General features: G+C 38.0%; 1 long non-coding RNA gene across 2 annotated transcripts in view; it reads right to left on the minus strand.

Moving 5' to 3' along the window:
• The window catches only part of LOC136179256 (uncharacterized), a 99,088-nt gene that overhangs the window by 61,319 nt on the left and 26,203 nt on the right, over positions 1-11,566 (minus strand). The gene's annotated exons all lie outside the window — the stretch shown is intronic.

Here is an 11,566-nt window from a genome sequence, read left to right on the forward strand (position 1 = left end):
CAATCAATACTTCATGGTCACAAAAATTGCTTTAACACAACGAGAACCCAGCCACAAAACCACAATGCAATTTTGGAACTTTAAATTCTGACCATTTTGTCCAGATGACCCCACAACTTCTTTTTTTTTAATTTATTGAGTTTATTCCCTGCTTTTAGGGACGTCAGTCCACAGAAGGCGGTGCAATGCAATAAAGTGTAATAATGCCATCTAGTGGCAACACCAGACACTGAGCAGTTCATTTAAAGTAATCAAGTCAAGCCTTTGTTACTCTGTGAGCTGATTGTAGGTATATATCATCTTCAGGTGACCTAGTTTCAAAAGGTAATCAACAAGTTTCTTTCATTATGCTGACAAGGCCATTTATATGTTGTCCTCACCCAAGCATGAAGCAGAAATCTAATCTATGTGATTTCACTGCAGCTCAGCACTGACGATCAGTTTTCCAGGAGCTATTTTAAACCCTGCTGGCCACACACAGGCCACCAACACCAGAATATGCGGTGAGCACTCAACTGGTGCTGATAGACTGCAGCTCTGCAGTTTGAAATTACAAAGCTTGTTTACGATGAAAGTAATAATCCATTTCCCACGATATCAGGTGAAAAGATGTTGCTATAATAAAAATATGTATAGGTACAAGCGATGAAATACTCTGAACAAAAGAAAAGGCTTGGCTTTGTAAGTTGTGATGGATGAAGCCAAACAGAAATGAATATTTATTACATGTTGGAGGTAATCCTGACAAGTCACAAGGGGGTCATCTGAAACCACAAGGACCTGCCGACCCATATCAACTGCCTCCATTTTTTCATGAGACCCAAGTTCAATACCAATGCCCTATATAATCAATGCTTACACAAACATCTAATGACTAATGAACCTGCGTCTGTCAAGATATTGCAATAATAGTCAATCATGGAGTAGAAATTAAAAAGAGGGTGTTCATTCTCAGAAAAAATAGAGCGCTGTTTTCCATTTTGTTGTATATGTATATGAAGTGCAGCCAGTAAACTTGCATTGTTGAAGTTGAAAAATACAAATTTATGTGCATGAACCGAATAATCGATAAAAGAGATTCACAATAATTTGAATAATTCACATTTTTGTGTGTCAGTGTCTTTGTTTAAGGTCAGTTTGCAACTTATGGGATGTTCACATTATTTGATTGAGATTGTTTTGGTTTTAAAATCACTTACAAAATTACACTTTTTTATGAACTGAACCACAGATGGTAGTATGTAGAATGTGCTTAAGGATTATCACTTTAGGTCAGTGGCTTTCTGGGAAGAGTTGCAGCTTAAAGACACGGTGCAGCTACAGATAAATGGAGGCTGTTCATGTAAAAATGTGCTGGCGGTTGAAATGTCTAAAAGACGCCTCTGTTTACTGTTGCAAAGGAGTCAGGTTGAAACAGGTCAGATGCTTTAGTCCAGATAATCATCAAACATCTTCAGAGCAGAGCGAGGGAAACTGGTGACACTAAGGCGATTTAACACTGCACTACCAGATGTTTGAAATATGCGAATCAGAGAGAAAAAGAAGTAAACAAAACAAAAAAAAACAACAAGACAATGATAATTATCGCATAAGGGCCAATTAGTTAAAAAGTGATAAATATTAATGAGACAATTTTATTTTATTTTTTTAATAAATTTGAGTGCAAAAATGTAAAGATAACTAAATTGTGACAGAAAAGCCTCAAGACTTGTGGCCAGTGTTTTATAAATAAGTCTTGACAGGTAGATATGACAGCAGTTTTACAAAACCACTGGGAATCTCTAAATTATATTATAGTTAGAAATGATTAATGATTAATAAATCTATAATATAAGACATATTAAGGTCAGTACATAGCGTGTACAGTGTAAAAACCCACAAGAGCAGATTTTAGGGAAGGAAATATCCATACACAACCATATTTATAGAAAATAGTGTTTTCCTCAGTTGTGTCAAAGCAGCTACTTGTTCAGTAAATAATGCACTGCTGGTAAAGTTTTTACTGAGGGAAATGTTCTGTTCTGCAAATAACGTTTGGATAAGTTTGTTCAGGTAAATGCAAGCATTTGTTCAAAATTACTGAAGGGGTCGATGTACAAATGAAAAAAAATGATAGAGAACTTTTCAAATAGAATGAAAGATTGGATTTTAATAAACATATGGATGTTAAGCTCGCCAATGGACAGGCTTCGATTACTGTCTATCCTTGACACATTGCAATAGCCAAATGAACCAAATTCATCCCTCAGGCTGCATGGGCAAGAGTTGAAGATCTGCAGTTGAAGATTTCATATGTGATAAAACTTCAGTCTTGACATCAAGTGTCCTTTGCAAGCCCACAAAACCAAGTTAAAGTGTGAGAGTCACTCCAGGTCTCCTTTAATTTGTAAACATATTTCTACTTAGGAAATAACCTTAGGTCATCCAAATTATTTCACAAGCTGTGAGGCACAAATTCAACACTTAACACAAAAACATGTTCTGCCTTATTGCAAAAAAAAAAAGCTTTGGCAAACTAATTTAGCAGGAACTAATCTCAAGCATTCACATAAAGTTCACTGAGCCTGCTGAGCATTAAAACATTACATCACTAATTTATAACAACCTCATCAGTACTGCCTCTAGGAATGAGCTGTTAGGCTGTATTATGAAGGGTGTGCTGACTAAATGGGAGGTGAGAGGCATCGGGGGATTATATTGTGTCAAATAGTTAGAGCAATTTAATGAGTATATTCATTAAACGTTTCAAGATGATCTCTTCTTTGGCCCCCAAGTGTAGGTGAAAATATCTTGAACTGGCTGATCTTCATTTTTGTACTTTTGTCTTGACAGGGAAAATCAAATATTGTACGTTTCTACAAGAAAAAGTTTACCTGAAAAGAAAAAATAATCTTATATTGATTATTTGTTCAACAATATGATAAGTGCTGATATCATGATACTATTTGGATTTGATCCAATACATGCACATACAAATGATATGAGATGATATCATACGCCCGTTAAACACATCCAGGAAGAGTAAGATACTAGCCAAGGGAATTTCAACAAAAGGGTCTGTCACAACCCAGGCTCAGTGAGCTGGACAAACAGGGAGACCACACAGTTTCAAAGTTATTTAAAAAATAACTTGTTGAAAACTAAGTAAAAATATCCCAATGAAAGAATACACAGTCTGTAAATGAGTGCTGATTGTAATGGTGAATTTGTGTGGTGTTGTGGAGGCTAAACAAAGACCACAAACCAAAGTAAGTGTTGACGAGAGAGAAAAAATACAGAGATGCCAGATTAAATACTCAAGTGTTGATTCTAAAGTCTGTTGGGGCCCTAGGCAAAAAATAATTTGGGGTCCCTCCAACCAGTATTATATTTGCCCGTGTCCCGATGCTCTTCCTGTTTCTTCTTTTCACTCCCAGACAGATATCGTGTCTTCATCTTCCTTCAGTGATTTTCACTGACGTAAGTTGGTTTTCGCAGGAGAAATATATGAGATGCTAAGCAGGGCAGAGAGAGTGAGGCTGTCAGCTGGGGCCCCATTAGGGAGGTTTGCTACTGTCATTGCAAAGTTTGCACAATCTTGATTTTTTTGAGCTGTGGTTTATAGTTTGCCAGCCCTCAGGGGCCCCCTAAGTGGCCTGGGGCTCCAAGCAGTTGCCTGCCTCTCCAAGCAGCGTCTGCACTGAGTGGGGAGAGATACAAGTCAACAGAGGGAGCACTGACACAGTCAGGGGTCGTCACAGCCTCATCAAGAATATGATATGGATCATGCATCTCTGATATTTCCATATCAATGGATTATTGTATTGATTATTATTTTTTATAAACTGATACTGTATGACCCCTGCTCAAAGAGATTCTTGTTTCTGGTAAAAGTTAAACAAAAAGTCCTCCTGACTAAACAACATGAATGAGCCCTTTCTGAACTTACACCCCCATCAGCAGATCATCATTCATCACATCCTCCCAATTGTTTACAAAAAATGGCACCTCCATTTGTTTCTTTGCAGCTACAATGATGAACATTCAGGCACCAAAACGTCTTTGTAATGGTTTGAGAAATATTGAAGGTCATGGTCAAAGGAAACTGTCAACTGTTGCTAGGAAACAGAAAGCAAACAGTGTTCCCCTGTGGTTGACTGTTAAGATGTTCAGCTTGATCTGTCCACCCTGTGCACCTGAATGTGATGTTGGAGCTACAAAAAATAACCCCAAGCTCCTTCCACTGTTCGGACAGTCCCCAGTCCTAATCCATATAGCCGCTAGAGGTCCTTGTGTAGTAAATACAAACAAAGGTTGTATAATGCATATGAACAAACAAAAATGCTTCCATTTTTATTTAGAGGACAGCCATGCTTAGTCATATAATATTGAAAATTTTAGTGGAGGCAGTGTTAATGGTTTTAATTTAAAAAAAAATTCTAATAATAAAACTGATATTCTCATATTTACAAGTAAAAAAATGCAAAGAATATACATTTAACAGCTGATTTTGTCAGTGGAATGATGATGTTACATAACAGTGATGCAGTCAGAGAGCCCTATATATAAATATATATATATATATATATATAGTTATATAGTTATATAGTTGTATAAGCTATAGAAATAGTGTTAAGGCTGCACTCTGTAAGTGATTTACAAGCTCCATATACACTGTGTTGATCCTAAACTTCCTACCAGTGACTCAACGTCCCCTGCTTTAGTGAATTATATTACCTTCAGTTAGCAGTGGATTGAGCAGCATTAATTGGACACATGTCACCAGTAAAAGGATACTGGGCTATGGAGGGCTGCGGGGGATGGTAGGCTAAATGACTGAGTAGAGCCAAGTTTGCAGTATTCCAAGTTAAGCGTCCCGGCATGCACCAGTAACAGGTGGCGCCTTTATGAGTGCTCTGAGTGTTGCATGACAGTGCCTGCTTTGGGTTTATCACCACACTCAAGGGGACAGACAGGCCACGGGAGAGGGAACAGGAGTTGAATGTCAGTGGTTGAGCAGTAAAAGTGCGACTTAGCAAGGTGTGAGAAATAAAAAAGAAGGGAAATGGCGCCTGAGATAAAAGAAATCCCAAATGCTGATGATGATGTGTTAAGGCTATAGGCACTAAGTTTTCCATTACGGCGTGAAGAAATGAGGCAGAGCTGGAAATAGAGACATCTCAGTTATCCCAAGCGCTCACTCAGCAGCCGAAGCACATGATGAACAGAGCATTCCAGGGAGGCCATGCTAACCTCGACCTCCCGGCTCTCTCTAAATCTAAAAGAGCATTGGATCGTGACTCCAGCTCGACCAGCAAATCTCTTAAAGTAAAGTATTCACGATTCTAAAATCTTGTTCCTTCAATGTAAAAAAGCTCATTCTTACCAAAATCTGTTAGCCTGACATGTCCACCCACTAGTCAAAACAATTTTAAGAAGTAGTATTGGTAAAAAATAATGGATAGATACAAAGTGAGTGCAGAAAAAAATTGAGGATTCATTCATTCAGCTGATAAATCTTTCAGAAATGTAGGAATCCGACGCTACATGTCAGAGGACATCAAATTACCCCTTGACCCTGCATGTTGTGCTGGCCCCAACAGCTCAACATGCTCAGGTTCAGGTTGAATGCTGAATCAATGTATCAAGCTAAAAGCACTTGTCCAGTGTCATGTGCCATCCTTAAACACTGAAAGATATCAAATATATGTAACTGACTGAGTAGATTCTGTGGCTCCAATTCAATCTCTTAATGCACATGTGAATAACTTCAGTCTCGACGCCACGATGGGCGCTATACAAACAAAGATTGAAGATTTATTTTTTGAAGGAATATCTAATTACCATAACCTTGCTTCACACCAACCTAATTAAGACCAACTTCTTGAGCCAAGAGCCCTGTGAAAACTGATTTAGCTCAATGCACAGTGTCGACACGTTGACACACTCCTCTCCCACTCGTGATGGCGGAGTGCCAACATGTGACCATTCAAATACCTGCTAAATTGTCAATTAACATGTATGATGATAGTATCATCTCTCATATCACAGCAGTACACACGTCTGTTCAACCATCTGTTAACTGCACCACGCCAGAGCTGCTTATGGGCCACACAGCCAGAGAGAATTCAGTTTCTCCTAAACACACTTATCACAGTAAAACGTTCAAGTAGCTGTGTGAGTGATACCACGTTTTAAAGCTGAAACCATATATTTTTTACTTTGCATTAAATGTAAAATCTTATTTAGAATAATCTACCATACAGAGACTAGACTTTCAACAAATGTCAAATAAAGCTACAATTGACTTAGCAAAAAATGACACTTGACATTCAAAACATACGAACATGGTGTGTATGAATTATCAAATTATGTGATGGTAAACATGCCATGTGAATGAAAAAGTAGCTTGATTTATTACATTTATTTCACTTTTGAAGTCTACTTCAACATATTTTCTATTAAATGAACTAAACCTGTTGTGAGGTGCTTCCAAATTCAAGGAATGTAATGGAGTACTTGTTTTACCAGACATGCTTAACTGTATTATCAAAGAGTGAGAGGAGGCCTCTGTGTCATTTTTAAGTGTTAAAACTTATTGAGTGTTTTGTAAGACTGTGTCCACCTGATATCCCCTTGAAATGGCAACTAAAGTGTCTTCTACTGACTAACTGAAATGTTGTCTAATTACAGTAAGGTGAAGGTAATACCACATGTTTAGTACACATGCATTTATGCCACTCTTTGTGACATTTGTGTGTTCGATTAGATCAATTCGAGAATTGAGAAAGACAAAGTCCGGACACCAGAAGCTGCTCCAATTAAATTTAATTTAATGGAAATATCACCACATGTAACATTTCAGGCCATCGCCCATCTTTGGATGTTTTTTTGTCCAACATCCAGTACTTGTGTTTTTTGGATGTATATGCTGTTTGACATTTTTATATCAACAAGAGAATGCCCAGTTTATTTAGCTGCTTTCCAGAGCTCTAAACTCTGTCCACAGTGTCAACTCAAGTAAAGCTTTTTTGGGGGGGTGGGAAGAGAAGAGTATTAACATAGTCTAGTCAAATGTGTCAAAGAAATCTTTTTACTTTTATATATGCCTGTAGTTCTGACCAGGTTGCATCAGCACAGCAAAGTCACAGAGAAGTTATCAGACACATGGTGTGACCTCATCAGTCACTCTCTTCTTACAGGGACTGGGGGCATTACCTTCCCTGATCCTGTGGTGCACTCCCTGAAGCACCAAACATTATCCACAGTTGATAAAAAACGTCTTCCTGATTCTGATACTGTTGAAAGTACCCGTGGAAAATAGAACAGCCAAAGACATCTGAGGGGGGAGAGTTGGTGGCCTGCACTTTCACTGCAAAAAATGCTCCTTTGCAGTTCCTGTTGGTCTCAATGCAGAGAAAAAAGCTTTGTTGCCTTAGTACATTTTTAAATGTGACAACATGGTCATTGCTCCAACAGTTAAAATATTACTTTGTTCTGTTGAAACAGACCTAAGCATGTTTTGGACGTGGTCATGAAGCTTCCGTTTACTACCATTTGATCTCTAAGGCCTCAGATTTTAATATATTGTCCCTGAAATCAGCATGGGAAACTGACTGAAGATACAATTTAAATAGGCAGAATGAGGAAGAATTCTTAGGAATAGAAAACAAATGACCCATTTTAAAATGATTAATAAAGTCTACTGGACACCATCCAGGCTACATAGAGTAGGTCTGGCCGGACTTTTTTCTGGACATTATTTAACAATGTTCATTGTTTTGTGTTTAATGTGAATGATGTCAAATGTTGTCTTTGTATGGCGGAAGCATGGGTGAAGAGCCCAAGACAAATTTCTCACTTTGTGAGACAATAAAGTTAATCTTGTGTGATTGACAGCCTGGGGTGCTGGAGGTGTCTCAACAAAGATGGTACTCTAGCACAAATGCTTTGGAGTTGCCTCAAAGTTCATGAGTTTTGGCCTGTGTTACATACCATCGTAGGAAAATTTATAGGCCGGGAAATCCCTTTCACCCCGAGTCACTTTATCTTGGGTGACCTCTCCAACTTTAAGTTACCTAACTCCACCACTTGTAGACTGGACCCAGACTGTCCTTATGTTAGAGAGGAAACTTCTTGTAAAGGAATGGATAGCTTCCTCTGCACCAATACCATCCTTGCGACACACTTCTCTTGGCCTACTGGCTGCTCTACAATGATTATCATACAGGCTACTGAATACGATGCTGGGGTATGACTTAAAATGGGGGCAATACCACTCATTTTTTTAATGTGAACTTTGGGGTATACTGCTGTAGAAGCTAATAAGAAACTTGGTCAACTTTAAGCTTCCAGTGCATCACTGTCAAAGTCTTTATTTTGCATACATCATTTGGATGTCTTGGATGTTATTGTATTTTTTTGTTTTGTCTGGGGTCATGTTATTTTAGTATTGGTTTTACATTATTGTTGTTGATGTCAACTTGATATTCTGATTACTGTTTGAAATACCAGTGTCCTGTCTCTTTTCTCTAGCCTATTGTTTTAATGCTCATTGGATGCAAGATGTAGTATGAATAGGACAAAAGTCAGAACTATGTACAGGTAAAACAAACAATACTTTTATATGGATTTGATTGCCAACAGTCGCTATTGACCACAGATATGTATTCAACATTACCAACGTATATTTGTTATTACCTATTTAAACCATGGTGACGATCTTTGACCAAAACCTAACCTAATCATGCTTAAACATATTGAGTTAATTTTCTTTGCCAAAGCCTATCATACCAATTGACCTTTTCAAAACTCTATAACCTAGAAGATTTTTTGCAACAATAATGGTAAAGGGGAACTAGGTAGGCGTGTTTAAGTGTAGGGCCACTGAAAAGGAGGGATTGTTATGTGGTTATTGAACATATTGGCATTGCAGAATACTTTCAAATCAGTGTTGTTTCAAAATGATAAAAACTTGTAAACCAATACATTCTTCACAGAAAAAGTGTGAGTTGGGTTGTATATACCCATTTCTAGCCTAATGGAGCTACAAAATCATACAGGGACCTTGGTGGATCAAATTAAAAGTGGTATTAGTGCATAAGGGATCACTCTCAAAGAAGGGAGGGAAATATCAAAGAACGGACACATTAAGAGGGTAGATGAAGTGGAAGAGAGGTAACAGGCAGCCAGAGGAGATGAAGTGTGAATGATGACAAAGACCACCAGAGACACGCGAGACAGTCATAAGCATCCAGTTGGCAAGTAGGTCAAGGAATAGAGAGAATACCGAGTCATCATTGTACCTATATACCTGAAAGCTTTATTCAGTAAAAAGCACGAAAAGAAAAATAACGACACATGACGGGAGAATGTGTGCAAGCGAGTTATCTAAGACAAGCAGTCCTTTTTGGACAAATTCCCTCTTTGTGCTACAATCTCTCTACTGTCCTTCAGCTAGGAACCATCATCTGGGGGAATAAAAAAACAGGGATTTTGGTGATAAAAGGACTGTACCTTTGGAAAAAAGAAACATTTCAGTTGTCTAACTTGCTTTGCTGTAGCCTCAAACTGACTTTAGAAAATCTTTCGGAAAATGTGCTTTCACAGAATCAGCACTTTGTCATAAGTCTTTTTTAAAGGGATCTTTTAATGCCCAGAAGTAAGAACAGTAGTAATTAAAAGGAGCAAGATTAGCCTTGAAGTACTATTTAGTAACTGTGAAAGTCGACTAAAGCCTCTGTACATGGGGTGAACAACATAACATACTATGTTAGAGTATAAAAATCATAAATTAGTGAGTAAAAACGTAAAGGTTATACAGTCATTTATTGTTTCTCATTCATTTATTGATGAGATCAGGGGTGGAGCAGCAATTTTAATGGTGTGGGTTTTTCAAGGCGAATACTAATGAGCCCCCCCAACCTCCAACCCCCCTTCCAATACAAGATTCCCCCAGGGGTCAAAGTATTTTGGATCCTGAAAGGATGACAACAAACTTCAAAGCTAATATAATTTGATTTCCCACCTGTGCACCTACATCCTGTCTCATTAACCCTTTTTAATAACCTACAAGACTTATTGAAAGCTGTTGAGTTAAAAAGTGTGAGGGATGAAGTCATGTTTCAGTGACAGTGGGGGCAACATGCCTGGATGAGATATATGTAGAGTATAGTTGCACCTGACTTGTGTTTTGTGTCTTCCAAAAGGACATTTCAACACCAGGGTGTTCGAGCAGACGACCCTCTGACAAGTGAAGCTATATGTTGTATGTACATGGGCTTACTCTTTAAGTGGCTACTAAAGTTCTTTGAATTCAGAAGTTTACAGAGACTAACTCTGAGAAATAAATACAAAAAAGAAAAAGAAAAGGAAGTAATTTCTCATGTATGACGTTGGAATGAATTGCAGAAAAAAAGTGCACAAGGCCACTAGAAACACAAAAGTCACAGGCCATTTCACTCAATTATTTATAATAGGTATTTTGATGGCTTTTCATCAAAGCACTTAACTCCTATTGACACCACTGTGGGTTATTTGTGGTTCACAACATCACAGTAACCCAAATATAGCATGGGATAGCTTTTATGCTCTCCGCTTACCCTTCCCAGACCTCAACCTGACCAGACGACACGACGAAACCTCTGGTCAATAAACTGGAACATGCCTGGGGTGTCATCTTTCCATGTGAGGGAACCAGTAAGCCAGTTAAGTAGTTGGGGGAAAGTCAATGTGTGCTTAGGCATTAATTACTTGTGATTGTATGACATCCAGAAACATGTTAGCTTCTATTCGTATTAGACTTCAAAATCCATAAAGGAATTTTTGGAGTAACTACACAATATACACATCAAAGCAGGATAAATGATTCCCCATTAAAGAAGAAGAAGTCAAGAAGTCCACAAATAAATGTTGATATTGATACTGATATACTGATAAAACTTATATTAGATCTATTAACTGTGTAAACAAATGGTTGCTGCCTCAGGACGGTCTGCTTGAAAATGATAGCTGTACAAACACTTCTTTAAGTACGACAGATTTATGGTTGTTTATGTTTCTTGAAGATAAAGTTCACTGGTTCTTCTGTCGGGGCCAGAAGGGTTTGGGTATCCAAGAAGACCCCAAGAAAAATATTTTAGGGAGGTCCCTCAGTCTCTTGAAAGTGTTTTTCTAGTACACACTGAGGTTGTTTGTCATGATTCCTAAAAGAAAAACAAGTAACAAAAAAGGTGTTTTATTGTTAGTCCATTTGGGAAGTGAAGCCAATATGAGGGGTTGTACATTTTAAATTGTAAGATAATTTCACTTGTCCAGTTCCAAACAATTGTCAAGGATTTTTTAATGCGTGGCTGCTTTGATTCTCTCGTTTCATTTGTTCTATGTGTCTCGTAAATGTGTTGTTGTTGGAGTTATTTACACTTGTTGATACTCTTGATCTTGTTTCATATGTTTCTAGTGACATAAACTCCTAGCAGCTGCCCAGCGTTTGGTATGACACCTGTTTGGAGGGAACAATGTTCCAAACTGATGCATCATTTCTTTATATAAGACCTTTATGCACTGGACGTCGGCTGGCAACATTCAC

This window comes from Labrus bergylta, chromosome 5, assembly GCF_963930695.1.
Source record: "Labrus bergylta chromosome 5, fLabBer1.1, whole genome shotgun sequence".
NCBI lineage: Eukaryota > Metazoa > Chordata > Actinopteri > Labriformes > Labridae > Labrus > Labrus bergylta.